Source organism: Protopterus annectens, chromosome 10.part0 (assembly GCF_019279795.1).
Source record: "Protopterus annectens isolate FY-2018-M chromosome 10.part0, PAN1.0, whole genome shotgun sequence".
In the NCBI taxonomy this organism is placed as follows: domain Eukaryota; kingdom Metazoa; phylum Chordata; order Ceratodontiformes; family Protopteridae; genus Protopterus; species Protopterus annectens.
The window spans coordinates 1764984815-1765011163 of record NC_056744.1 but is presented as its reverse complement, the minus strand read 5'-3'; positions in this window follow the sequence as shown (position 1 = coordinate 1765011163).

The following is a 26349-nucleotide window of genomic DNA, read 5'->3' as shown; positions in this document are numbered from 1 at the left end:
AAATTATGAAGTGCATACATTTATAACTAGCTACTAGGCAAGCAGTCCAACAGCTTCATAGTATGCCTGGTTAAAATTCCCAATTGTCCCAAGCCCTAACTAGTTAAGTGATCTTCCCCAGGTTAACTCTGAACACAGGCTTGTTACACCTCACAGCCTCACTGTTTTTTGCTAACTGCCAGAGAAGTATGTTAACCCTGACATTAGAGCCATCCTAACGTCTAATGTAACCCGACAAAAGTACATCAGATACATAATGAACTCTGATACGACAGCCAAGCTTGGTCACTGTGAAACTCTGCTCAGCTGAAAGGTATGCAAACAAGCAACCTAATATCTCTCTGTTATAGCCCAGCAATAAACATTGCTGCAAGAGCTCTCTACCTCTGACCTACAGAATGAAGGAAAACTCCTGAACTAGTAGGAGTTAAAAAAGGAAACATGGTAATTATTAGTACTATTAAGTTAATCAGTTGACAGAAATAGAGATGAGAAATAGCATGCATTTCTTACATAAAGGTATCTAAATTCTAATTATTTCATTATTTCATCCCCTCTCGTCCAGTTATCATCACTTATGGGAATCGGGAGAAGTAATAAAATGTTGAACTAAATGTGTACATCTTTGTGAATGAGGAAAGTCTGAGAAAGTACCTGACATAATGTCAAAAGAGAAAGAGAAACAAAATTGAACCCATAAACTTTCTCACCAAAGGCAAGTGAGAACCCAATACACCATTCAGTACTAAGCAAAGCGAGACACATTACAGCATATTGTAACCCTAATTAAAGTGATGGCTCCCACTGTCCCATTGACTAATTAATTGCACTTTATGAAGAGATCCTTCCATCACACTAATACTGAGTAATGTAACAACATGCAGTAGTCGTAGATGTCAAGTGCGCCTCACTACTAGGACTGTTTCAAATTTTGAAGCTTAAAAGTCTATCTTCCTCACTGTTCCAAAGAGAAAGAACCTGTCGCACATTCAGTGTTAAGAATTTTTTATGTAACTAATATCCATGGTAGATAATACTGAATCCCAATATTTAGTCAAAAGAACTTTTCATAAGAATAAAGCAATACGATCTCACCATTCTGTGACCTTCGTAATTAAAATTGTTAGTTAGCTGTTAAGTGTTCCATATTTTCACTATTTGTTCCCCATTTTGAGAGGTTATGTTTACATTCTGGAGGTGGAAGGTTGTGAGTTATGCTAGTTACTATAATATAAAACTGAATGCTTTGTTTAACCATTTCATATAATATATTCAATCTCTGTATACTGCAGGTCTAGGCTCTTTGATCTCCATAAAAGGGGGAATTCAGTGAAAAATCTTTCTCAGTGCAAAATGTTACCTGCTTGACACAACCAATAGCAATAAACGCATTGCCATACTACCGCCCTCACGACTCTATATATGGAGTATCTATATGTCATTAATTAACTCTTCCATTTGTTCCCTCTCTCTCTCTTCAGTCTCTATTTGTTTTAATTACCAACTTTCTTCAGCCCATAAAGCACCCAGAACTGAAGCACTGGGTGAAATAAAAGCTGGAAGCATTCCAGCCAAATTCCTGACCCCCAACAACTAACATTAGTAATGACTAGTGAAGGACTGTGACCAAAATAGCCCAAACAATATGAGAATAACTAGAAAATCAGATTTTTTTGACTCAGCCAGGCATACCTCTCACTTCATTAGTACAACAAATCTGGACAAAGCCTAAACATTGTGGGGGGGTGGGGGGGCAGAAGCATGTATCTAGAACAGATTTTGACCATTGCCCCCCATTACCCTCATTGGTTCCCCTCCTACAAAAATTGCCATAATGCTAATCATGCATTGAAGTGCCTTTCAAGGAAATGACATCTGAAGTGAAAGGAATGTTACCATCTAGTTAACTCACTCCTCAATGATCTGGCAAAAGCCCCATTCTGTAGAGAGTAGACCAAGAATATGCGACATAAAACTGGACAGTCTTTGAACACCTGGTCTGTTGAGAGGTCTAATACCTGGGCTGGATTCAGCAAACCACTCATCATCCGACTGCATTCTCATTTTTTTTTTCTTTCTTGGAAAACATCAGGAGGGACAAGAGAAAAGGTAAAGCAAATCAACCCACCCACTGGCCCCCTCATGCAGTCATCCCAACTTAAGCTGACCCCACCAGCTTAATTAATCTATATACATATCTATATTTTTAAATACAAGTAGAACAGTGCTCAGATGAAACCATCCTGTCTCCTCTAAATCTTGGTCATGGTTGAACATCGAAACAGTCACTACTGACAGGACCTGATGTGCTGGTTGGAAGTCCAGAAAGCTTCAGACAGCCCACAAAGTCTGAACAAATTATCCTCTTACAAAGTATGAATACTGGCGAATGTTATTACTTTATCCTTGTCACCATTCCCCCAACAGTCACCTGTTTGGGAGGACAAAAAGTTTTGCTCTAGGAATCCTACTTATGTTACTGATAATACGGACAAAGCAAAAACTAAAGTGAATTCGATGTCTAGTTCTAGCCTTATACAATACTGACCTAGGGATAATGGAGGCATTTGTGACATATTATTGTCAAACACCTTTACAAGCATGCAATGGAAGTAATGTATACTAGATGAGGCAATTGATACAACCCTTTTGGCATATACTGCCCAAACTATACTACCTTAATTCTTTACTACCACATAATGTTAAGTTCACTTACCACAGGGGAAAGAACTCAGGTCATATTTTGGGTATACATAGGCATTTTAAAGGACCAGCAAACTCCTTTTCACCACCTTCTACACTAAGAGGTTGCTTTCCTTGCAGCCAATGTAATGTTTGTGTATCTAAAATAGCAGTAGGTGGTTTGATATACATGCACACATAACTCATGCAACTAATTCAGTTATTTATCTTGGAAAATGCATTTATGGTGCATTTCCTACTGGTCAGATATCAAGGCCATTAAGAGTGTATATTAATCAGTACCTTAGTGACAGCTGTTGCAGCAATGCCCCTAATGCACTGTCAGCATTATCCAACTGCCATTTTTACATCCATGGGGATAGATAAGCACTATGATAAGCTAGACAATACTCATCCTATTAATAGAAGTCTGAAATTTATCCTATACATGGAAGTTTGAAGTATAAAGCTATGGGATTATTCAGACAAGGACAGTGCTTTCTGCAGGATTAAATGATGCCTTTTAGGTCTTATAAATGGACCATGATATTGTGACAATGCTTATTTAAATACTGACATTAACATGTCTTATAATGGAGTTTTTTATAAGTGGAACTATTGCTACTACTTATTGGATTTTCTATTCCACACATACACATGTATCTAACAGGTACTGTTTTTTCATATGAATGAGGGTTTTGACAACTAAGGCAATATTCATTAAATACATGTCAGATTAATTTATTAAGGAAGGTTTAGGGAACATTTAGAAAGAGGTGCTGTTTTTTCCATGAGTGTATAATACATTCCGTTTTCAAGTATTTTCAGATATGCCAACAGGATCAGGCTACACTAACAATATTTTTAACCTTCAGTAGTTTTTTATGGGCATTGATTTAGACAGACATAGACAGTGTCTCATTATTCACACAAGTTTATCATAAATGTATATATATATATATATGTGGATATACACACTTCTTAAGTGTTGTATTTCACATATACATTAGCCCTGGCTGCTTAGTTTTGTTTTACTTCAAATTTTCAAGCTACAGTTTTTTTTTTTATTTTCAGCAGCAGATGGTGCTGTCAGTATATTTTAGTGGGAATTTTGTCCTCTCAGTAAACATCTCAATACATTTAGACATTATATTATTTAAGTAGTAATAATTTTATTTTGGAATAAGTAATTTCATGTTCATTGGTTAAAAGCATATAAGTGATTTGATGTATTTGTGTTGCTTAATTTTTTTCAAATGTTCTTGGTCATATGATTGTTAAAAGTTATCACATGGTTTTGCATCTATAACAGTGTGGTAGGTGTAGTTTATTAGATTAAGTGAGGAAAACTGATCTAATATTAGCATAAATATTTTTTTTCCTAGACCATAATCAAATAAACTTGCAATATCATCTGTCATTTTGTTTGGTGCTTTTCTGGTTATTTTTGAGAACAAAATATACCCAACCCTGGATTATATAATGATACAGTAGTTAAAAATCACCTATTCTTTTCCTGTCCTATCTCACACATAATATTCATGTTTAGCTTGTATACCTGTCACTTACCTTATCATCCCTGTAGCAGCTACTGTATATACTTTGTGATTGTCTACAGAATGTGTAATGATTTTGTTATCCTAACTACACTGTTAATTCTAATTTATATATCATTCTCACTTACCTAAATCTGCCTTATTCATAATTGCTGTGATTACAAACAATGTTTTCTTGAATTAATGAATCCTCAAGCTGAACCCAAAAAAGGGCCAACTAGATGAGTTTTCTACCCCAGTTAACAAATAACCAAATAGATAACTGAGTGCATAAATTGTAGTATTACTTCTTTTCTCCATTTGAGACTATGATACAAAATGGAAAACAGTGATGACTATGCTTTTAAAAAAGGAAGAAAGTTTTGACAACTATACATTTTTGATATGATGAAGATTATGTTTAATGCATTGTAAAACTGGCCATTAGATTTTAGTTCAGTAAAGTGGAGTGTGATTTAAAAGCAAAACTATGAAAGTACATCTGGTTTCAAGACCCTTTCTTACATCATGTAATATTTATTTAGAATATTTTTACTGTATTTGAGTAAACAAAGAGAGACAGAGTCTCTGGTCATATCACTGCTCAATCTCTTCACTGCATGTGGCACAAACTGTAAGTAATACCACATACAACATGCATCCCCTTAAGGCTACATTCATCCTTAAAGCAATAGTGAGATCCAATAATAAACTTCTTAGTGATCATCGTGTTCTTACTAATTCCATGCTGGTGAGTGGTTGCAGAGACCCTGGAGCAAAGTAGAGGGGGGTCATGTAATGCATGAACTTATTTTGTAAGTTTGTTTTTCATATGCACAAACTTGATCATATGGTTTTGTGAACCAAATAACACAGACTTCATAAAAGTGTCAGTTTTCAGGGGATATTGGGAGGTTTTGACTTACTCAGAACTGTAAAATATTGAGAGAGAAGTAGTGGTACCTAAGATTAGATTTTGTAGTTTAGTTCATAACAGGTTTTATGTTTGCTTTCAGGCTCTAATGCCTTCCACTTGTTCAGCACTATAAAAGTGGTGTACATACGTGAAGAAATATAATTTTACCATTTTTCCTGAATACATCTGCAGGCATTGCCCTTTTGGCAAAAAAATGTTCTCTTGTTGTGGACCTTGGAAAAATCTAATTTTCCTAAGAGCTGAATGTCATACTATTAATCTAAATTTAACATGGCTGTTTTATTTCTGCAGATATGATTATGGAAGATGCAATTCAGGAGGTAAATGAGCAAGATGCAGAGGCTGACAGTGCAGAAATGAATTATTCTGCTACAGCAGGTGTGTGTATTTTGTATTTGTCTCTGCATTGTTTCTCAGTAATTTGAACTTTAATCCCTAATGAAAAATTCACTAGATAAATCTTCCAGTAATAAAAATAAAAATGCAAATAATAGATGAAAATAGGGTATTTGAAGGCAGAAACTGATGGGTTAAGAGAAGTATCTGAGGGTAGAAACAGTTCATGTTTGTATTGTCTTTGTTGTTGCATTTTAAGCCCGTCCATCGTATATGTTAGCTTTATGAAAATAGTTAGAAACATGTTCTGCAATTATGTTTGAGAAGATGAGAAGTCTAGAGTATCTGAGATAAGTTAACACTTGCAAAAAATTTGGGAGGATGAAATGCTCCTGATCCATAATTATACAGTGGTGCAGCCAGTGCCATGACATTTCCTCCTGTCCTACCGCACACTTCACACTTACCTGCATGGTCTATATCCTTCACTCACACTTCATTGCAGTTTGAGCTTTACTCCTTTTAAACCTAGCTACAGTGAGCTACTAAATAGCTACAGTAATATATTTATTCTACCTAATACTGTTAAGATTCATGTATATATCTATATATCTATATATCTATATATATATATATATATATATATATATATATATATATATATATACCAACATTTCCTTCAACTGTTGTAACCCCAGGCTGAAACCAAGCCAGAAAACAAATGAAAACAAATAAATAAAAATATATACTCATGAATAAATAAATAATAAACAAATTAATCATTTACAGGTTATTTTTTAATTTGGAAGCATGACACAAAATGGAAAACAGTAGTAAAACAGGAAGAAAGTTTGACAAATATTCATTTTTATATTATAGCAATGAAGGGTGACATCACTGTATGTTATGAGACAGGTTATGAGTTTCTTGTTCACTAAAGTTGAGTGTTATTTAAAAGAGAAAACAGGAAGGTACTTCCAGCCTCAATACCCCCTCTCTAAATGTGCTTTGTTAATAAGTGCTGTGACTGTGTATAAACATTGGGCCGGATTCACGAAGGCTTACACGGAGTCTAAGAGTAGTGCAAGACTCCATGTAGCCTTCGCGATCCAGGAACAGCCCAAAGTCCGTGTAAGAGTCAGTCTAACACGGCTCTTACATGGAGTGGGCGTGGCTAAGCTAATCAGCCCACTTGCAGCCGAATAGCATGCAAATGAGGCTGATTAGCGATCCAGGAAGCCAAGAACAGCTCAGGTAAGAGCAGGTGTTAGCTGCAGAAATGTACTCAGTTGACAACTGAGCACGCTTCTGCAACACGGCAATGGAGCCATGTCAGCTCCAAATAAAGGGTGCATATGTTATAGGCAGCATGCCAATGGCCAAATATGTGGCCATTGGCAATGCAACCCCATGCAAAAATATGAAATTTATAATTTTTTTTTTCGGCAATTGCCGATGTGTAAACCCAGCGCAGCCCCACGCAAACGGGCTGCGCTGCTTAAAACATGAAAACGAAGGTTTTAAACCTGCAAATGTAGGTTTTATGCAATACATGGAATGTCAATGGAGGGACCAGCATAGGAAAACCAACATGGCCACCGTGTAGTGGTTGCCAAGGGGGGAAGCCAAGTCTAAGAGATGTAACTAAGCATTAGTAGGCAATCTGATGCAAATGAGGGTAAGGATACTGAATTCCACTGTCACATAGCAAATGAGCACAGTCTGAGTAGTGTAAGAGTTACAGAAGGGGGAGGAACAGAGTAGGAGATAGGTGACATCACAGGGGGGAATGGCAGAAAGGGATGGAAGTCATTGGAAGGTAGAGTTACATGACAGATGTCAGAGAGATATCAAGGAAGGAGGTGTGCCTCTAAGTAAACATGAGAAAGTCAAGAAATGGAAGGTGTACACTGTTGCCTACACCAAAGTTTCTTGCTGGACGTGTATGTGCAAGGCGCATGAAGCGCCAGTAGCGGCGGTGTGCTGCTGGGCGCAAGGCGTGTAAGGCAGACTAAGTATGTAGGAGCGTGTTGGGAGATGTGGAACACCGTTTGTGCGGGCGTGCACGCGTCTAAAACCAAATAAGCAGATTCTGAACTGTGTAAGTATGTGTGCGTGCGTGTAAGCCACTGTGAGCGTGTTTCTGCTGGTTTGCACACTGCTCCACCCTGAGGAAGCAGAGAGGAAAAAGGAAGCAACAGATGTACTAGGAAGTTAGCAGGGAATACTGCTGGAGCTAGCAGGTGAAAACAATTAGATGCAGGCAATTACACAGGCAGAATACTAGGCCAGCCCAGCACTTAAAACTCTGCAAACAGCAGTGCAGAATGTTTCTCTCAAGAGACACTGCAAGACAGGAGTTAAGTTATCAGAAGTGAAAACTGAAAAAGCTGAACTCAGAGCAGAAATGTTAGGGGCTGCCATAGCTGTCATAATGAGACATAGGCGACTTGCTGAGGGTGGTGACAATGCAGATGGTGCCAGACAACCTGCAGTGAGGAGACGGAGAAGAGCGTACAGGCCCAGGGTCACCTACCACGGGTTACATGAGCTGGAGATAGTAGAGCGCTATAGAGTGGACAGAGACCTCCTGCAGCAAATAGTGGAGCTGTGCAGGCCACGCCTCACACACAGAACCAACAGAGGGGAACCCATCCCAGTGGAAACCAAGGTATGTGTTGGCCTAAGAATACTAGCAACAGGTACCTTCCAGAGACCAACTGGCGATATGATGGGATATCACAGGCATCAGCTTCCAGGGTACTGCACCAGTTCCTGGATGCCATGTCAGCACATGTCGGTGATCATGTATACTTCCCCAATGCCCGTGAGGTATTGGCCAGCAACATGCGTCTCTTCCAGCAAATAGCGGAATACCCTGAGGTACTGGGTGCTATAGACTGCACGCATTACACGCATCAAAGCACCAGCAGGAGAGCGGGTAGGGCCTACATAAACCGCAAGGGCTTCCCTCCATCAACTGCCAGGTCGTGTGTGATGCCCAGGGCATAATAATGAATGTGTGTGCTGGCTGTCCTGGGAGTTACCACGATTCCCACATCTGGCATTTGACGCAGCTGTACCAGACATTTGCCAATGGGGACATCCCGCATGGACACCTAGTGGGGGATGCAGGATATGCACTGGAGCCGTGGCTGATGACACCCATCAGAAACGCACACACACCTGAACAGGAACGCCATAATGAGGCACACGACAAACACGTAATGTAATAGAGCGGTGTTTGGGCTGCTCAAGTCACGGTTCCGTGTCTGGACACATCTGGTGGAGCCTTGCAGTACACACCAACTACATGTACCCAAATTGTCATGGTATGTGCTATGCTACATAATATGATCTTGCGAAACAGCTGCAGCAGGACCAGCATAGGGCTGGGCCAAACAGCCCCCACCATCGCCAAGGCCACCACAGCCAGAGCGTGACTCGGAGGAGGAACAACCTGAGCCTGCCCCAGTAGGCAGAAGGAGGCGTGCCCAGTATGCCCTGGCCTTGGCAAAGAGGCAACGCATAGCACATACATTGGCTCAGTAGGAACCTTGGGAATGATACCCCTCTCTGACTCACTCATATAGTAACAGGGATGCCTAACGTGACACAACCTGCTCACAAACATGTACAGGGAAGTGTAATATGTGCATCCGACAGAGGCAGCCCTGCAGCACCACCTGAGGCATGAATGCTATGTGTTAAGTAATGTAACACCAAGTACCATATGCAAACCTGAGGACCCTGACTAACATCCTACCCTCAACAAGCAGCATGCCACAACAGGACAATGAGATGATGAAGTGCAACAATTGCTGAAGTAATGCAGTTAGGCAAAGGGGACCCACTGTGTGCCAGTCTGGGATGACATGCTGAGCATGACATGATGCACCACCTGCTAGGACTGGCGTGCACCTATCAGTGCAGGCCGTATGGATACTGGCAAAGGCTGGTGTCACGCACAGTGTGCCCTGAATAGGTAAGGCTCAAAACACAAACCTATCCCCATAGGTACCAGAAGGGATAAGGATAAGATAAGGGATAAGTTCAAACAGCAAGATGCATGCAGTCTAAGCCCACCCAGTATGGAGAATGTTGATAACTGTGCTGTAACATAAATCTGAGTCAAGGCTCACAACAGCACCCTAACACTACCAGGTTACACCTCATACTGTGCTGTACATCCTCAAAACTTGGAACAAGCTACAAAAGGAGGGTGACCATCAAGAATTGTCAAGGATAACCACACCCCCATGTTGGTACCACCACAAAAAGCAGCATGGACTAGCCATGCTCAAGTAACAGTGGCTAAAACTGCCCCCCAGTGTATAGCCTGCTACAGAGTACTGGCCCAACACCAGGAACTGCATCCAGCCCATGCTGGAACATATGAATATATCAAGTCCTCCAAACCACATTATATTGGGCAACTGCAAATACCCAGACACATAGACTGGGAGCACTATACCAGCTGCAACAGTGTAGGACAAACGTTCATCGAATCCACAAACCAAAAGGCCCAGGAACAACGTACCACCCCCACAAGAGGGGCAAGCATACTGGATGTGATAATTAGCAACATGGGTACGGGATGTCAAGATGAGAAGTGTATTGCTCACTGGTAAAACCAGACCATAAAGTAATCACACTGGATATACAAATCCTGACCGCAGTCCCTGTCTGGAAAACCACAGTGGAAAACATGTGCTAAGCATTATTTGCACACCTCCAAACTGATGTGGAATCCATGAAAGGTCCCGTGCAGGTGCAAAATATGGGCCACCCCTCAGAACCTGTAAGACAGCCATTCCATGAACACTGCCAGGAATGCTTGGATTATGCAGTCCCAAATTAAATCAAGACACAGTGCCTAAATCTGGCATGGTGGACACCAGCCATAACCAAAACATGCAAGAGAATGAGGAAGCTACTACATGATAGAGCAAGCATGAACAATGACGTAATTACTGATCAGTAGTATGGCAATATAATATGTCCACACATGCAATCCAGTAAGGCCAAGCACAACAAGTGGAATCTGTGAATCCTGAGGCAATGTTACACCTGCCCCAAGTACACAGACAACCACCAACTCCACCCAAGGAATACAAATATATGTGAGAGATGCAACCATCCATCCAAACCGGAGGCAGAGCTCCCCCAACTCAGTACACCCAAAACAAGTCAGTAGGAGAAGGTAACCATACACACCACAAACACATACCCACATAGACCTATCACAACTGCAAACCAAACACATAAACACAGAAATACATTCCCGGAGGCAGAAATCACACACACAGCACACCAACAGAGGCCACTAAAGCAGACACCCAATGAAACAGCCCCCAAACATAGCACATGCAACACATAGCACACAAAGCTGGTGTGCCAAACAGTCACAGGCCAGAAGGAGAAACAACATGCTCGATACAGTTGTACTAGGTGACTCCATAGTCAGACACACTGCTGTCCCACAGCAGACTGAACAAGGGAAAGGGTACAGTAAGCTGCCTGTAGGCCGCCACAATATGCCACATAACAGAAATATGTAGGTCACTCCAAAGCAAATAGAAATATGATGCAGTCATAGTCCATGCTGGTGTGAATGACCTGAGATGTACTGCCCTAGACTACATGTAAAGAGACACAGATGAGCTATCCGATTATGTAGTCCAGGCCGGTATGACACTCACCGTTTGCAGCAACCTACCCTTACCAGGAATAATGCCACAGTACAAACACGGAATGATTAGTCATAGCAAATAGCACACTTACTGGTGTCATTCCAAGGGGATCCAATGTCTGTCTGCTTGGGATGTCATGCTTGACAAGCCATGCAGCTGCCCTTGGGATGGCCTGCACCTGTTACCCCTGGGCGTCTGAATAGTGGATAAGGCCTTTGCCACCTCCATACAGCCTGTTGTAGGCAAGGCTGAAAAGACTGACCCACCACCCGAGAAAACATAAGTGGGAAGAAACATAAGGGAAATGCTGACCAATGCCAGATGTGTACACCCCAATATGCATGCTCCCGAGGCCATCCCCAGAATAGAGAACATCGATGTCTGTGCAGTGACAGAAACCTGCTGCAAGGCTCCTGACAGCACACCAGCACTACCAGGTTATACCACGTACCATGTGTCATGGCCCCAAAACCTGGAACACTACATAAAAGGAGGTGAGTATCCATAGGCAGCACAGACACCCATATGTCCAGGTAACTGACAATGCACAAGGCAGTGGAGTTCACCCACGTGCAACTAACTGTAGGCAAGACTGCTGTGCAGTCTGTAGCATGCTACAGACCGCACTCCACACACAATAACCCCCCCCCCCAACCGTCATGAAGACACTGGACAGTATGAATGTCCCACCAAATACCAAACAAGGTACCACGAAATACCACATAGGTGGTAAACCATTATGTATGGAAGGAGTAACCAGGGACCTAGGGACACAAGTGAACAGTAACCTGTTATGTGACACCCACATTGCCAATGTGGCTAGGAAGACTGTCTACATGTGACACCGTATCAGGAAAGGAGTCACATCTATGGCAACAGAGGTCACTGTGCCCCTATACTTTATCCCAATCACACCCATAATCCAGTACAATGGCTCATATGGTATCTACCTTACCAGACACCTGCAGCAGTTAGAAAGACCGCAAAGGTACCTCACCAAGAGGATAAAGTGTCACACATATATGTCATATGCTGCCTGGCTGTAGACACCCCAGCTGACTCCAGTCACAGACTGCCCACACAGAGGCATTGCATGCCTGTTGTAGGAGGCCATGCCCAACACAGGAGTAATGGACATGCTCCACCCCGGATAACACATATCCATTGGAGCTGCGAGAGTGAGAGATGTCACCCTCAACAAATAATGAAATAGGATGTGCCGGTGGGACAGATACATAATCCAGAGGCTCCCCACACCCTGGACCAGAAACCCACTCCATGTTAGGCAGAGCCCTTCACTGACACTGTTCAACAGGAATCTTGCCAAGTGGATGGATGATTGTAGAGTTACAGTGGGGGTCTTCACTGTGTCATGCCCAGACAGAGGCAGAGCAAAGCAAATAATACATGGCCATAATATCCACATAGCAAGGGGTCTCAAAAGCCACACACAATCTGGCTAGGCTAACAAATGCCCAGGGTGGATAGCCTAGTATGAACCTATGAACCTATGTAGATACAAATTGTACAGGACACGAAGGATAATCCCAAGGCTTACACAACTGATGGTAGGAGCCATGTTCGGAATTCACAGATATGCCCGGAATCACACAAATACCACAAACACACACACATATTGCCAACATACATCCCGACAGGTGCAGTGCAAACCCCCCCACCCCCCACGAATGCAGAATATCTATCCCAGCAGACTGCTGGCCCCCTGACATAGCAGATGCTGAGGTAACAGACAACATCTCCAAAGCAAAACACACAGCAGCAATGGTATGAGATGGTGACCAGGGCGTAGTGCAACATGGAGTCTAAGATGAATGGAATGCCAAACCACACTACTGCTCAATGTCAGCCATACCACAGAATATGTACCCAAAGAGCAGTGTACAACAACAGTGGTCCTTCTCAACAAAGGTGTTGCCTGAATGGATACTGAACAGTACTACCCCAGAATCATGAGAAGCCCAGATTGCACAGCTATGGAAAGGATCAGCATGTACCACAGACATAAGGATGTTGGGGACCTACTGACACCGGACCCAACCCAGTGTGGCCTTCTCAAGTGCAGATCCTGCCCCTAACCATGTTTGACCCAATTGAAACAGTCATTAAGGTCATTGATGAGGGCAATGTGCTCCACACAGTGTATCTGGACCTTGCAAAGGCTTCTATACAATACCCTACATGTTCAGTATAGATAGGCTCACCAGCGTAAATATAAAACCCACATGTCAGTAGAGGGGTTGCAAACCAGACCAAGGACAGAACAGACATGGTCAGACATGCTTCAGCCATGTCAGACTACAAACCAGATATAACTGGCATCCCACAAGGCTTTGTCCTGGTATCTCCCTCGCCTGGTATATATGTCCCATAGGTACAGGCAAACATGGAAGGACTGTGTCCTAACATGTCTGCAGAGGACTACAAACCGCTCACCACATATGATCCACCAGCTGACACATGCATCCCACAAAAGGGCCACATAGAAACAGACAACTGGTGCCATAGCTATGTCAGCAAGCTAAGTGCAGAAACGTGTATAGTCAACCCCCGTGGATATACAGTAAGTGCCCACCAATCACCACATAGGTGTTAACCCATTATGTAGTTAACATGTAATGAGAGACCTGGGGACACAGGGTGATAGATATCCTGCATTGGACAAACATGTGCTGTAGTGGTTACAGAAGCATACCATATACCCACCTAATCATGAAGGCTGTCAGATCTACATAAGGGGAGGTCATTGTGGCTCTGCAGTCCTCCTGCATCAGTGGTACAATCGACTACAATAGCCCCTGTGGGATGTACCTCAGCAGACACCTCCATCAACTGTAAAGTCCCCAACAGTACCTCATCAGGAGTATCAAACAGCCTACACAGATGCCATGTGTTGCCTGTGTTGCTGGCATCAATAAACATGCTGCACATAGTACAATCTGAATGGCAGTGAGCTATGCACATGACAGACCTGAACCCCAGCACTGACTTACATAGGACAAGCTGTACTGTGTGATCCATAACACAGAAGCCACTCCCACCCATGAGTGAACCCTCAGCACAGGCTACCCATAGAGTCACTTATCAATCCCCCTCAATAGGAATCCTGATGGGTGGACGGGAGAAGGTAGGTTTATCCTGGGTATCACTGTCATGTCACAGGTAGACAGAGGCACAGTATACTAACCATGACATATGTCATGGCAAACTCCTCTTACAATGTGTGTGGAAGGACAAACACACTCTCCAACTTGCATTAGACATGGACTAGGGCACATCGCTAGTGTTTGCAATTGTACACCTATGTTGTGGAATACACTAACAATGTTGGACAAGCCTGGTGTAAGTAGTTCATATCTGAACAGAATGCAACATGGCCAGATGTACACAACTGGCCCCAACCAGGCTGTTGTGCCCACTATCGAAATGTAAAGCAGTGATAGCAGTAAAGCCCAGGTTACTGTCCACCACAGTCAAAGTACTACCAGTACACTATACAGTACTACAGTGTTAGGTCAGTGTGAAAGGATGTTGACAACTGTATGCAAAGTATCCCATGCAAACACTGCAGGCACAGTATAATCCTGTTGTGTTCACACACAAAGCAGTTGTACAGTAACTACACAACATGACACACAACCCACAACCATAAACGGGTGATAGTTTGTGAAGTTCACACACATCCACAAATGTGGTGGCTGCAGAGTCCAACATATGGAATAATCACACTGGGCATGCTCACACTTTGACAACATGCCATGGGAAGGCTGAACTGGGCATGCTCACACACTTGTTTGTGAAGTCCACACACATCCACAAATGTGGTGGGCTGCAGAGTCCAACATATGGAATAATCACACTGGGCATGCTCACACACTTTGACAACATGCCATGGGAAGGCTGAACTGGGCATGCTCACACACTTAGTCCAAATCTTGGTTTAGCAGTTGGACACACATATCTGGTATTGTTATGTGTTATGCCAGGAACCAACCACATTACAGCAGTCTGCCCAGTGCACACAGTTAAATCACTACAGAGACATACGTGATATAGTGGATCCCTCCCATATGCAAACAGTTTCCACAGATGCAGTAGTTGTTCATACCAACAGGGAATGGTATGGCAATAAAGATATGCATACAGTCTATCAGCAACAGATAATGTGCATTTGACAATTAAACATAATGGTGTAGAGGTCAACACTAGGCTGTTTGCCCTAGGGAATGACAGCTTAGCCAGAGTGTGCTTGGTGTTTGCCTCCCCACAGGATGCACATTCCCCTTCCCAAACACAGATGATGTCAGCACCCATAAGTACAACAGGAGAAATGAAACTTCCCCGTAATCCGAATAGCGCGCTCTGCTAATGCGTCCGTCTCAAGTGTCATTACATAGTTAGGTAGGGGTTTCAAGTCCTGCAAGTGCTCAGTGTGTGTCTGTGTGTGTGTGTGTGTGTGTGTGAGGTTGGTGTGTGTGTAAGTCTGTGTGAGGGAAATGCCCCTTTTGGCAAATAGGAAAAGACACTACAGGATGCACATTCCCTTTCTAAACACCGATGATGTCAGCACCCTATAAGTACAGCAGGGGAAAGGAAACCTCCCAATAATGCGAATAGCGCGCTCTGCTAATGCGTCCGTCTCAAGTGTCATAACATAGTTAGGTAGGGGCTTGAATCCTGTGAATGGCAAGTGTGTGTGTATGTTTGAGGGGGGTGAGGGAAATGTCCCTTTTGGAAACTAGGTGAACAGACTACAGGATGCCCATCCCCCTTTCTAAACACTGATGATGTCAGCACCCTATAAGTACAGCAGGGGAAAGGAAACCTCCCAGTAATGCGAATAGCGCGCTCTGCTAATGCGTCCGTCTCAAGTGTCATAACATAGTTAGGTAGGGGTTTGAATCCTGTGAATGGCAAGTGTGTGTGTATGTTTGAGGGGGGTTAGTGTGTGAGTGCAATGTCTCTTTGGAAACTAGGTGAACAGACTACAGCAAGCCCATCCCCATTCTACACACCGATGATGCCAGCATCCTATAAGTACAGCAGGGGAAAGGAAACCTCCCAGTAATGCGAATAGTGCGCTCTGCTAATGCGTCCGTCTCCAGTGTCATAACATAGTTAGGTAGGGGTTTGAATCCTGTGAATGGCAATTGTGTGTGTATGTTTGAGGGGGGTTAGTGTGTGAGGGAAATGTCCCTTTTGGAAAGACTGGACCCCATTTTTCAAACAGTAGTCCCCCTTTGTTCCAGGGGAAAGCCCCCCGTAATGAAAAAGGTGTTTGCAAGGTTGGCATAAACAGTAGAAGGGGTTTTGAATCCTCTTAAGGGGTTTTTTTGGCTGAGGGGGTTTTGGTTGGGGCTGCCCTTTTTGGAAACTAGGGAAAACAAGGGATGCAATTTCCTTCCCTAAGGGTGGCTCGGCCGGTTTTCAACCCCCGGAAGATGTTGTGTAGGTTTTGGGGGCCTTTGCAGTAGCATATTGGGACGCCACGTACCGGGGGCCGTACCCCCAATAAATTTAAAAACGGGGGGCCCCCAGGACGGCCGGGGGCAAACCTGTAAGGGGCGGGCCCCCACAATGCAACCAGGGGTCGTTCTTACCAGGGCATCCATTGTGACATAGGGTAATTTTTAAGCTTGAGCCAAAACCCCAAGGGGGTATTGTTGGAAGTTTTGAAAGGGTCCATGGGTTTTAACCCCCTTTGGAAAGGCCTTTGACTAAAAAGAAATAAACCGGTTCCCGGTAGGCGGTGTGCCAGTGCCCAAACCAGGACTTTTATGACAATACGATGCCCATGCCAAATTTTGGGGATCCGGGATGACACGGGGGAGCTTCGGGTCATTTGGATCCCTTAAGGGGGGTTTTTTTTGGCCCTGCCAACATACACTATGGGGACTTTCCTCCTGGGCCAGGGGTAAGGTGGGCCCCCAAAAAGCAGGTATTAAAGGTGTGTGTGGGGTGTAGTCCTGTGTTTTACAGTGTTATACTGCCACTACACATCCTCATTGCATTGAAAGGAATTTTGTGGGAAAACATGCACCTGCAATACAGGGCCATCATTGTAACTAAAATCAAAATCCCGGCCTATAAAGCTTCGGTTGACTATTCCAGGGAAATTCCCAAAAAACATGTGCAAAAAAAAAAGAAAACGGGTTGTAGCCAGAAAAAAAACCCCTTACCATTCCATGGTAACCCAAATTCGGGCCAGACAGTACGGGAAAACATGATCTATTCCCACACACAAGTGTAAACCTGTCTTCGGGAAAAATTTAAAACCCTGTAACCTGCAGTTACAATGCAAATGCACAGTTCATCATTCCAACAGGGTGTATGTCCTGGCCGACCCTACCCTGACATGGGGGGATTTTGGGACAGATTTAGGTGGGGCTGTTAGCAGGGTTGGTGTATCGTGGGGGTGCTTTCCTGTGTGTAGAGCACACATTAAAATCCTCCATTCTTGGGTTTGGGGGAACACCCAAAATGCCTCAGTTTTACAATTTTTCATCCCTGGCACCAGTATGTCCCTTTCGTTGACAATTTCCCCAACCAACTGGGATGTCACAGGAACCAGGGTGGCCCGGAAAACAATCCCTTACTGCCAGGCATGCGTGTTCCCCTTTTTCAGCAAAAGACCCAAAAACATGTCTTTCTAACACTAGGGTACCCGGCCCCTGTTCCGCCCTGCCAGTTGTTCGTTGCTGGAAATTTACGCCGGGTGGAAACGGACCGGGGCCCCCCCATCCACCTTGCATGATTGTAGTTTTTGGGAACGCTAAAGGTAAATTTGTTGCATGGGGGGTTTTTCCCCCTTGGGGGTATAGCCAATTTCCATCATGGCTGCCAAAGGGTTTTTTCAGCCCAGACCCTGCCGGTTACCGTTCCCAACCCCGGACTGTCCCTTTGCATGACGGTTCCGAAACCCCAGCGGGTTTTAAAAAACTTTTGGGCACGCCCTGCGGGGCCCGGGAACGCCCGGTCCCCCGGGGGGGGAACCCCCACTTTCGGGGGCTGTGTGGACCATTTGGGCTGCCAGCTGCTGTTGGGGGCATGTCCCGAACCCCCCCATACCCTGGTCAGGGCATTTTTTATGTTTGCCCCCACACCGGACTGGTGAAAAGGGGGTATTGGCGGTACTGTGCGCAGAGGGTGCCCCGTGACTGTCCTGCTGACCCAAAATGGATTGAAACCTCTGGGGGCCCTTCCAGGGCCAAAGAACCCTGGACTCTGTCTGTGGGGCCCACCGGGGCCAGCCCAGGCCTGTGGGAGGACAGAACCCACATTCCCCGGGTCAACCCACTACGCCACCCCTGACAGGTGAAAATGAGGGCAGGAAACCATGCACAGGTGCCAATTTGGCTGCCAAGGGGCCCCCGGGAAACCCTTCCGTCCCAACCCCTGCACTTTGAAACCCCCCATGCCATTTGAAAAACCCCAAGGCAAAAAGGGGACCTTTGAAAGAAACAGCCCACATACAATGTCTACACTACCAATACGATGCACATACACAGGTGCATACATGCCACATGCACAGGTGCACACATGCACATACGCACATGCACACATGCACACGCGTAATATCGCACACATGCACACGGCACACGTGCGCGCATTACGCACAGGTGCACATGCATTACGCACACATGCACACATGCATTACGCACACGCAAGGTCATTACGCATTATTACGCACAGGTGCACACATGCACACACGCACAGGTGCACACATGCACACATGCACAGGTGCACATGCACACGCTACGCACATGCACATGCACACGCGTAATATTACGCACACATGCATACATGCACACCGCACATGCACACATGCACACGCGTACACACATGCATGGTGCACATGCACATGCACATGCACAGGTGCACACATGCACATGCACATTACGCACATCGCGGGTAATATCGCAGTAACATGCACACATGCACAGTGCACATTGGTGCACACATGCACAGGTGCACACATGCACATATGCGCACAGGTTACGCACACATGTACACATGCACACGCACACATGCACACATGCACAGGGTGCAATACATGCACACATGCACAGGTGCGCACATACTTGCATTACGCACAGGCATACAGTGCTACGCTGCACATGCACACATGCATATACGCACACATGCACACACGCACATACGCACACGCGGTAATACATGTACACGTGTACATATGCATATATGCGTACTGCAGTAATATTATGCAATAGGTGCACATGTATGCACATGCACATATGTAACAGGTACACATATGTGCTATTACGTATTATGCACACATGCACAGGTGCATGTTACGGCCACATGCACACATGCACAGGTGGCTCACATGCACACATGCACATATACAGGTGTATTATTACGCATTACACGGCATTATCACATGTATACTATGCACAGGTGCGGCCAGGTGCATAAACATGTACACATATGTACAGGTGTACATATGCATACATGCACAGGTGTAATACATGTACATACATGTACACATGTATTACATGATGCACATCGCACACATGCACAGCTTTACGTACAGGTGCACACATGCACACATGCACAGGTGCTCACATGGCCACATGCATAGGTGCACAGGTGCACATGCACACATGCACACATGCACACATGCACACATGCACACAGTTTCACACAATTGAAACAGTACTCAGTATGATATTGACACACAGACACCAGACATTTACCTACATGCATACAAGGGGCACCACTAAGTGTGCCAAAAGGTACTATTACTATCAACAACTTTACAGGTAATGTAAATAGACACTCACCAGCATGGATAGGCTGTAATGCCAGTGATACCAGAGGGTCCTGCAGACATGAGGAAACTATCGTTAGTGGGCACAACTGTGCCAATGTTACTGAGTACGATACAGGTCAGAGTACAACAGTCAGCTTTCAAAGGTCTGCAGCTAACCGTATTGCGGATATCACGCTTGCACATTATATACTATAGTGGCAGCTACTTAACAAAGCGACACACACCACACACATGCATTAACTACCAGTGTACACAACGGTCAACTACACATATGACATGACATACCTGCACGCTCACCGTCCTGCTGCCAGCGGCTCCAGCCTCCATCATGACGCATGTCTGCTGCTGTTGTTGTTAGCAGGTGGACTGGAGCCACCACACTCAGGAGCAGTCCCTCCAGTCTGGTGAGTGGGGATGTGTAGCCACCCCACCACCTGTGGCGACCTGTTGCCTGTGGATATCTGACGACGCTGACGGACATGTTCAATCAAATCACTGCAGTGATGTCGTGACCTGCTCATATATGTCCTATTATGCATGCCTATATTATTTACCCGGACGGACAAGGTCCTGCCACAGTGCAGCCCTCACCTGTTGATTCTGGCTGGTGCGGGAAAAGAGTGTTGCATAGTCCCACTCAGGCTCTGTGTATCTCCTCATCCTCAGCCACGGAGTAGGTTGGATGTCTTGTGGGCCATGTACCTGAGAAAAAAGATAAGATGGTATCAGTAATCTATGTCGGCAGACCTTGGCACACATACTACACATGCTACTTGACTGTTATGGTATAACATATCCTCCATATGTAGCATCTGTCTAATCTATTGGTGGATACATGCAGATGGCCAGGTATCAGTGCTCGCCAGCAACTGTTGTACAGTACCTGCCAGGCTACGTATTTATTACTACCAACACCAGCAGTCAGAACACCAATTCCAGGTCAGGTGCACCTCCTCATTCTTGGGGTTTGTCTAAAATTGGTACTGTATGATGACATCGCTACTACTGTGGGCTGACCACACCCTGCTTGCCCTGGATATATGATATCCCACCTCCACCACCAGCACAGATGGCTGGCAGTGCACAACATTACAGATACAGACGCTACACTTTGTAACAGTGGGATATGGTATCCTTACAGCCCACTGGGCCAGTGGCAGAGACAACCCACAATGCTGGACCCCTACACAATTGCTTTCACAGACATCTCCAAGACCGCATGGCTCATGCATTCCCATATATGGCCAAGACACTGTCCACAAAGGGACAGCATCCTGTCAAGCGGACCCCAGCCATATACTGATTGTATTACAGTTGATGTAAGCTACTGCAAGACAGAGCATCAGTCTCTGAAGGGAGGGTATGTCTGGGCAGCACTGGTAAGGATCTATTTCCCATCACACTGACTACATGGGCAATGTTGAGTGGGACGCCAAGCTGATACTGCAGATGACCAGGAGGCCTACCTGACCTATGTTAGCTTACCTGGTCAGGAGCCATCCTCTATGCCCATAGGTAGTACACTACACATATTTCCAACCGGCACACCACAGCTAGACGACATTGTGGACAGGGTCAGTGCAGGTGTCACCCGCCTCCCCCTGTAATAAGGCATAGTTATCCCTGCTGACCCTAACCTCAAGGTCATCACAGATGTCCAGGTGAGAGACACCCGCAGGTCAGCAGAATACACGACATGGACGGGACCTGCTGGTATCCCCAGTTGCATGCTACATAACCTCTGACAGGCGCTAAACACACATATAGAGGTGCTATGTTACACTACCTTGACTACAGGGTATGTACTGTACACTGGCTACAGCACCAGTGGTTCCACTCCATGAAGGAGGCACCTCACCATACCAATACAATACAACACAATACATGACATTGTAATACAATACTGTACAATATGCTAATGCCCCGTGTCTACAGCAGCGCACTGTTCTGCTAACCTGACCATTGTGACACATGTGGTGTGATAGTACCTGCCTGTCAGCCACACACAGTTACACAGGGTGACCTATATGGCATATTACCTATCTGAGTAACATTCAGCAGGGGTATGTGTGACATGTACACATGGGGAGTTCTCGATCTTAACACTGTGTGGTTTGTTGCAGGGGTGTGTCCTGTCTGTGAGTTGGAACCCTGCACTCTACACATGTGCACACTATTGCAGTGGCACAGACGCACACACAGCAGACAGGTAGGTTGTGGATGGTGGGTGGTGGTACAATGGTTGTTGGACATCTGTCATGGGTGTGACCTCCATATGTGCACCTGGGGGTGGTAACCTGTACGTGGGCAGCATATTTGTACTCTGTGGTGTTGACAGTCACTGTGCATTGGTACTGTGTTTGGGTGCATTGTCACCGTGTTGTACATGCCACTGTGTCCTTCTCCATATCTGTTGCTGTTGTGTGAGGTCCATACCATGGCATCCATTACGTGCTGTGGGGGGTACACCGACCTACATGTCCATGCCTGACTGACCATGTCTGCGGACACATACCATGTGCAGCTATTCCAGGGATAGTGTGCCACTGTGACTATCATTAGCCACTATTGTACACATAGCCTGATTCCCTGCCCACCCCTGACACATGCAGTGGTGGGCGGACACCATATATGGTGGTTACCTGTGTAGGTGATCTGGACTGTGGTATGATAATCTCGATGTGACACTGGTGTTCACCTGCCTTTGTCACCAGGCACCTGTTGCAATACATCTGTACACATGTGCCTCACTCCAGCTCTGTAGAGATCTCTCTCTCTCTCTCTATACATATATATATGTATTAAGATATGTCTATATGTCTATTTATATATATATATATGTACATATGTCTGTATACATTTGCACATATATATATATTGATGTACATATTCTGCTGTAGATGTGGAGAGGGGGGGCGAGGGGTGTGGGCGACAGGGGGGGGCAGGCTGTGTTGCAGGTCATCATATACAATCATACCTGTAGGTGGTCAGATCAGTCTGTCTATGTATATGTATCTACATATATCTATCTCTGCATGTGTGCATTACATAGATATGTCGCTACAATATTCTATCGGCATCTGTCTATGTAGTCCTACATCTCTCTCTCTCTATGTATGTATACATATATGCATATCATATGTATATATATATATACATATAAGATATATACACATACATATGTTGACATAAATACATAGCCATATGTTGGACAGGTATGTCAGCATATATGTCTACCTTACTGTATACACACACTAACATACTGCTAAACATACATAGCTGTGTAATCTAATTAGTACATGGCAGTACAACCTACGATCAAACGACATATATATGTGCACATAGATGCTCACACATACAACTGTATGTACAGCCTTCACTGATAGGTGCTGTATATCTCCTGCCCATTACAGATCTTCATATACATATGGATACAGACCAATAACACATATGGAGGGTTCACAGTATGTACACCTTGATAGTATTACTTTACAGTACCTGTGTTTGTCACAGCTGCGTCTGCTACTGTCTGGCTCTCTGTCCTGCTGCTCCACTTCACAGTTGTCAGCTTCCAGGTAGCTGTTGCTGGGGATTCCTGTCTGTCTGCTTAGTTGCAGTCTAGTTCTGGTTGTAGTTCTCCCTCTCTCTCTCTCTCTCTCTCTCTCTCTGTCTCTCTGTCTCTCTTTCTCTCTCAGGGTGCAATGTAATTATTGCATGCGTGGACATGGAGTACAGCATACTTTTGTAGGTATCTGCATATGCCCATGTGATGGCCTCTGCACCAATTGTTAGCCAGCATTTGCTAATTGCATGCAGCCTGTTGTGTACTGATTGCAGTTCTCACTGTGATTTCAGAACTGTGCTATAAAAGGGTGTGTGAAATAGGCGTAGCCCTTTCAGATGTTAATGGCAGGGACCATGCTGTTATGCTGTGGACAACATTCTGTGAGTGTAAAGGTTGGTATCTCTAATTTTACTTTACTCAGTGGGTTGTGGGTTAACATTCCTCCATTCATTTCTCCAGTTTCCTGTACTGACTGTGTATGTACACTAACAACTACTACTATTGTTAATGTGTGTGTGTGTGTGTGTGTGTGTGTGTGTGTGTGCTTTCCTTTCACCTTTGCTTGCACTCTGTTGCTACGTCTTCAATAGTTGCCCTTTACTGTCAGTACTGGTGTGCCTGATAGGTGTCTTGACTGTAGTGTGCTGCTGTAGCTTTCCTATTTCCCATGTACATTCACACCCTGGAATGCTTGCTATATCTGCTAGGGTGTTACAGCATGCAGTGTGGTCTGGCCATGGTGTGGGCCTTGACATCTATTAGCATATGTGGGTATGCTGCTGAGCAGGCCCCAGAGGCTTTCAGGTTCATCAGTTATGTGCCTCATGGAATGGTACATATCAGTGGGGTGCACCCATTAATATGTCTGGTATGCTGCAGTTGTGACTGTGGGTTAGCATGAGCATATGTATTACTACACTTTGTCTGCCATGCGAGTGGTGAATACTTTCCGGACTCCATGGTTACCAGTGCATGTGTTACACCTTGCTGCCTACTGTTTGTACATTTCACATGGGGACTGTGGGGCATCCCTGTAAGACATTCACTGTTGCTATGTCTAGGTTCTTAACTATTCAAATATGGTGGTGTTGGACCCGTCATGTGTACAGATAGTTCCAGGCTGCCCACATTTCTGCCTCATAATTTGGTCATTATCCCATGCACACCTTTATCTGGCATGTCAGTCTGGGCTCATGTCAGAATATGGTGACAAACATTCATGTTCCAGACTGCATACCCTTCCAGACATCCCCCAAGGTGTAGACCCTGTTACTTTCTGAACTGTCTGCATTTGTTGTAACTTTGTTTGTAATGTGTCCCTGGTTTTGGGCCTTTGCTCCACATATTTTATTACTTGGTCCGGATGTGTTCCTGTAGGAGGTTGTGGGGTATGGGCAGTGCTTATCCTGCTATGAGTATGTGTGTGTCTTGCAAGGTGCTATGGTGACATTATTACCTACTAGCTTCCAACTAGCATGGCTGTTTCTGTTCACACACTACTATTATGGAAATCCACCAGTTTTGTTTGTGATTCTAAATGTCATGCTTTGTGTACTACACATCTATATTCCCTTTACATTCATTCCTACTGTTAAATGATATATTTACTTTAGCACAGTGTTTCTATATCAGAGTCATGGCTTAGTGGTAAGTCATGCAGACTATAGTTGCCAAGGTCCTGGGTTCGGGACTCACAGTGGGATTTTATTTTTCTTTGGAACTGAGTACAGGACCTGTCAATCAAAGTGACTAAGGCACTTTTAAGCAGTTGTAACTGGGTTAGCGCTCATTTGCGCGGAGCTCACGCATGCGCACTGGCAGTTAGCTCCAGCGCACACAAGCGCACCACTTACAACCGCTTAAGCGTGCTTACTCTTGCGCACACCAGCTATTTTCTTTGAAAGAAAAGAAAATGGGAGACAGGAAAGTGGTGAAAAGGGTCACAAAGAGGGTAAGACAGTAGGGAAACAAGCTTGGGATGTGCAGGAGGGATGTAGGTAAGGCCCATAGCTGCCCATTTCTTCATCAGCAACAGCTGTGCATATGTATGTAATTTGGTGTGACATTTGAAACCTTCCACCCCTGAGAGAGGTGTCAGGACAACAACAATACCTGTTGTACAGCCAATTGGAATTGATGGGTTCCATGTCCAGTAGACATGTGTGAATGGGCAGCTATGTATGGGCGTAATTTTTTGTGGGTACAGAGTGCCCTTTTTTTTTTTTCAGGTGAGAGTGGTATGTCAGGTGAAGGTAGTCGGTACAGCTGGGGAGGTAGGTTGGGTAGGTTAACAGACAAGACAAACAAGACGCATACAGGGGCGGTGTATGACACGTGTGGGGGGTTTACACAATTGACGGGGACGGAGGTTTGGATGTCCAGAGCCCATGAGCCCACAGATGGCAACAGTGGTACTGATATCCCCACCCATAGGCAGTTGCCACTGTTCCTTCACTGCCCAGGATGGGGCTGTGCTGGGGGCTGTGTAGGCGGGGCAACGAGCATGCCCGTTAGTTGCGCCACCCGTGCCTCGAGCTGGCGTAGGGGCTCAAGGACAGAGTCCTGAATCTCCCTATGCACCACAGTCCGGACGCTACGGAGGGTGAGTGGTGGATCTCCTCTGGCCACACTTGCAGAGGGGGGGCGAGCCCCATCCCCTGCAGCGCTTCCACCCGCAGGTGGCACAGGGCCACCGGAGGAGGGTCCGGACTGGGCACTAGTGCCAGGTGCACTCGCCAGCTGAGGTGGGAGAGGTGGGTCCGCCGGAACACGCCTTCCCTGTCGTTCTATGT